Source organism: Balaenoptera ricei, chromosome 3 (assembly GCF_028023285.1).
Source record: "Balaenoptera ricei isolate mBalRic1 chromosome 3, mBalRic1.hap2, whole genome shotgun sequence".
Classification (NCBI taxonomy): domain Eukaryota; kingdom Metazoa; phylum Chordata; class Mammalia; order Artiodactyla; family Balaenopteridae; genus Balaenoptera; species Balaenoptera ricei.
In genome coordinates, this window is record NC_082641.1 from 168,725,628 (window position 1) to 168,731,218 (window position 5,591).

Sequence of the window (5,591 nt, forward strand, 5' to 3'; positions counted from 1 at the left end):
TCCATGGTTGAATTGACATGTATTTCTAATATGCAGGTTGGTTTAATTTTTATGTTTTGATTGTTTTGTGTGGGGATATTGATAAATGACATTTTGGTATTTGTTGGGATTTTCGTACTGGCCTCCTGTAGTGCCAGGTATTGGATATTCCTTACCCATATATAGTTCATCCTCCTTATGAGAAAATCTACTCTTGTTTTGGCCGGAAGAGCCTTATTTCATTTTCCTTGCTAGTAAAAGATGGCATAAATTTGTAAATATCATAGTGTATATAGTCTCATGTGAATTATTTCTATGTTTTGCCCTTTGCTCTTTGTCATTCCTTCTGGCTAGGATTTGAATAATAAAGAGTTTGCATTAACACATTATTGACCAGGGGATTTTTGCAGAAACTAACACCTGTGGCCGGTGATTTGTTATGTAAATGAATATTGAAACACCCACATTTGAGTAAATATCAACAACTTTTTTTGCACTTAATGTATTTATTTGAAACTTCGTACCTGTCTTACTTAAAGCATTCTAATATTTTTTTAGAGTGTGATAGGCGGTATAGCAAGCACCTCTGTGCAGGGGAACAAAACATCTATTACAAACATAGTGTGTTTCACTGCGCTTTCCCTTGGAAGAGCAGACTTTCTGGCAGCATTTTTTTTTTGGTCCTATGGGTATTATTTTCTCTAAAATATGTTCTTTTATTTTACCTGATAGTCAACAAGGTGGATCTTTGCGGGGTACTCTTTTAAAAAACGCCACAAGAAGGACCAGGTGCGGGACTACCACTGCATTCACCAGAATGGTCAGTTACACATTCTCTAGCTACTGCTAACAAAAATTGCTTGTAAGTCATTTTATTCTGTGCATTAAGGCTACAATAAATTTTAAATGCATTGAATAAACCACAGTTACTCAAATGGAAACCCACTTTCTTATACCATTTTCAAGTTTTCCAGAGGATATTGAAGTTTGCCAGATACTGATCAGATCAATCAACTCCTTTCATATATTTATTATACTCTAATATACAAGTGGGCTTAGTTATCTGATGGCCAGTCCTCCTGTCTTCCTTTCCTGTAGATGCTATGATGCATCATGAATAGTTGTCGCCCTGCAGACTAGCCTCTTGTCTTTCCATGTAAGAAGAATCACTTCTCCTTTCCGTAAGAATGTCATTTTTCTCCTCTGTAGATTTTTAGATTTCTCCTTTAATTGGTTTGGTAGACCATGATTCTCTCTTATAGTCCCACAAACTCTGGTTTTAGTTTTCAACAATATTTCAGATGTGGACACACTGTTGTAATAATTGTCTTGGTAAATATGGTGCCATGAACCAAGATAAGGTTGTAGGACTGATAATATTGTTTCTTGCAGTTTCTTTACTTCACCCATGTAAATCTCAAGGTTGCATATATACCCAGTTTCACTTTCACTAACAATCCTGACCAAAATTCCATATTTTGTAAGTTTTCCAGGATTTGAATCTGAGTTGTCCTTTCCACTTTATCATTCTCTCATCAAGTTATAGTTCTTGTTTGGGTATACAGATTGATTGAAATTTTGGTAGAAAATAGTCCAAAAGAGGTTTAACTTTTGAAATTCTGCAGGAAGTGGAGTTTTCCGAATTATCATTAAAGTAAACAAATGTCATTATTTGTTCGAACCTTCTTCTCATCATAATCTTTGGGAAGATAGGTGTTTCAATTAAGGGATCAGTCGACCAATATTCTTTCCAGTGTGATTTTCTTATTTGTCCCATCGAAAGTATTAACCCAAGAAACTTCTTCGTGTCACTATTGGTTACATCAGTCCATTTTAAAGTCTTATCATAATTTTTATATGATTTTTCATTCTGTTGGTGATACAAGTTTGTTTGAGAAGGAACCAGCTCAAAAAAGTTGTTACCAAAAATTAATTCTGTTATTTCACTAACGCTTTGTGGGTTATTTGCACCTGGCACACCTGTAAAGTCTTCTGATTTTTGTGAAATGTTGTCTTCAATCCACTCTTCTGTAGAAGCAAAGGAGCATTCTCCAGCACTGTGAGTTTCATTTTCATTTCCTGTATCAGAATCAATCACTAAGGTTTTTTGTCTTTTTTTGGTCTAATATTCACATTGTCTGAATCAGAACTATATTCTGAGACACTAGTATATATGTCACGTGGACAATCAGAGAAAGTATCTGCATAAAATTCACCAAAAAATTCTTCACTCAAAATCTCACGATGTGTCATTTTTGAAAATTTTATGGTCATAAACTTGCATTTATAATATATACAAGGTTGGAACAAAAACCTAACGGAGTGGGCTTCCCTGGTGGTGCAGTGGTTGGGGGTCTGCCTGCCGGTGCGGGGGGCACGGGTTCGGGCCCTGGTCTGGGAGGATCCCGCGTGCCGCGGAGCGGCCTGGGCCCATGGGCCACGGTTGCTGGGCCTGCGCGTCTGGAGCCTGTGGTCCGCGGCGGGTGGGGCCGCGGTGGTGGGGGGCCCGCGCGCTGCGGTGGGGTGTGGTCCCCGCTCGCCGCAGCTGGGGGGGGCCCTCGCGCAGAGGCGAGGACCCGGCACAGCCATAAATAAATAAATAAAATAATAATTAAAAAAAAAAAAAACCTAACGGAGCAAAATGTGAATGATAATGACAATCACAAGTTGTATAATGAACCTTGATCAATTTTAAGCTCTAACAACTTTGCACAGTGCTGTTAATTGTATCACTGTCTAAAAACTTATTGGTACACTTCTGGTCAATAACATTCAGGTAACGAAAGATGTATTAATACATCTCCTGTCAATATTGTGGACTTCCCTGGTGATCCAGTGGCTAAGACTCCGCACTGCCAATGCCGGGGGGCTGGGTTCAATCCCTGGTCAGGGAACTAGATCCCACATGCTGCAACTAAGAGTTCACATGCTACAACTAAAAAAAAAAAAATTCCACATGCTGCAACTAAGATCCAGTGCAGCCAAATAAGTAACTACTAAAAAAAAATAATTGTTAAGACAGACCTGTCACTGAACAATAAAATGTAGAATTGGAGTTGGCTCTCCTACATTGTTTTGTCACTGGGTAATGTGACATTTTCTATCATCCATTTCTCTTATGGTTCCATGTGAGAATTCACATGTAGCCTCACTCGCATGGGATTTGGAATTCAGAAATACAGGAGGCATTAGTCAGATTTCAGCACCGTGCAGGGAGACAGACATGTGTAGGAACTTTGAGAACACTTGTTCTAGCCTGTTTTCCTGATTCCGTAACCTGCCAATCCAGAGTATCCTGGAAACGACAATCAGCTGGTTGACTTCCATTTTCTCAGACGTGTAGGTTTCCACACATCTTCTCAAGTTCCACATTAAAAATCCATCATATTTTGGATTTTCCTGCAAGTTTCCATGAGTCCACCAGGCAACTAATTCTAACTTTTATGGTTCAGAGTATTCTCTGATGCTTGGACTTCCATCTTCTCTAGATCATATTCATATAAGGTCTAATTTGTGTAGTGAACACCTAATTCTGGTAATACTGCCAGTGACCATGTGTTCCTGATTCCACTATGACAGCTATGGTTGCACAGTCCAAAAGAACCACATTGGAGTTTGTTCCACTGCTGCACTGTGCAGTGACTGCCCTGGCCCAGTCCCTCCATGTGAGAATTGGCACCTTCCTCATATCAGGCAGATTGTGGGTGCTTCCCATTGCTCACAGCTGTACGCAATTCCTCAGTACATTTTCAATTATGTTTGATTGTGATTACAAACAATACATTTTTGTTGAACAAAGTCTTCTGTTGTCTCTTAGAAATATTTTCATTAATTGTTTTCATACAATTTGCATACTAATGTGTTTTTCATTTCCTGAGCACGTATATTAAAATATTCTGTTGTAACTAGATTTTCAGGTGAAATTTGTAATTTGGTCAAGTTAATTGCTACATATTCTCATTCAATTATCCCTTGTATATACATATTCGGGTATTTTTTTCCTCTGGTAAATTTTATTTTTATTTCTACATAGTTATGATTTTTGTCTTGAAATGAATTTCTCATTTGTTTTGTCAGCATGATGTGGCCAGAACCCACTGGGATCACAGCAGCAGTCAACAAGAGTGGTGTCATAAATTGTAGTACTCAGAATGACCACAAACCCTAAATGACTGGATTTATCAGTAAGAGGGTGCTCAAAAGGATTTATGATTTGGGCTTTTGCTGGGTGATTTGATTACTCTTCAGGGAAGCAGGATGTTTCTGGATGTACTGGATGCTGCAAGAAGGTGAACTTAATTCTATCATAGGTGATCATAATCAATGTTTTCTAGAAGACAAAAACAGTGTAGTGAAGCTAAATTTAATTCACAGGAAGCTCCGCAGTCAGTCATATTATTAAGAAGAGCAGAATCTTGGTCATTTTTATGATTTGGAATTGTCTCATCATTTTTAGTAATATGGTTACAAAATACCCTTATTTTTGTCTTGATCCATTTGTGATCACTGAACAGCTTTGTCTGATGATGGAAGTGTTTGACATTTTTCTCTTCAACATGATAAAAGAACACAAGGCCAGCACCCAGTCCCCCGGTGTCGCTTTTTGCCTTTCCTGCTCATTATCTAAACACTCTTACACTTCCTGTGTTATACTGGATGGATAGTGTTTACCATAAAGTACCTCAGTGAAAATATATAAATTCACTTTTTAGTAAAGTATACGATACCTTTTAATATCTCCTTTATAACTCAGCTGAGACCTATATTTTCAGGTAAATTGTGAGGGAACACAAATCTAGCAAGAGAGAAAGACAGGATCACTGTTCCAGTTAAGCATTTCTTGCTCAGAGACTATACTCTTGATGCTGTTTCAACATGCCTGGCACTAGATTCAACACCTACCCAATTTAGCACAAATAAGCCACTCTAGGATTTGGATATAAAGGCATGAAACAAGGTCTTACAGTCCTGGTGCTCATATTTTGTGGGAAAAGGGAGATAGTTAACAAATGATAAAGCTTTGGTTTATAAGATGGAAATGAGAGCTTTGAAGGAAAGTAAACAATGACGTGTGAGACAATAGAGAGGCTGGGAGTGTGTGTATATCTTTCTTATGAGGGTAGGAGCCTCAAGTGAGTGAGGATGTCATTATTGATCACTTGTGTTTCTATTAACTTACAGGAACTGCTTGGGTGTGGAAGTAAATAGAGGGCAGCAATGTAGAAAGTCCTGCTTGCTTTGATTACTGGTAAAGATTCCCGATAAAGGTAAAGATATAGATATGGTTCATCTTCATTTTTGCAGTTTCCTGTAAACAACATGTGATCATGAGTTTGGACATAGGTTTCTGGGACTTGAGACTTTCCTTTGATCTGGCCACAGACATTTGTGGCATCTTTTTGTTTAACATCCTTTAAGAAACTATTCACTTTAACTATTTCAAGTTTCATATTTGGCATTTTCATTTTGCTTGTATACTGACTGACACAGTATATACTCTGTTTAACCCTGGAGTTCCCCCCAGTCTGAGAAAAGGTTATGTTCATCTGCACTGTTCTAGCCCATCCTGAGTTTATCCTGTGAGTAGAGTGATATTTATGTAAGTCTACTGT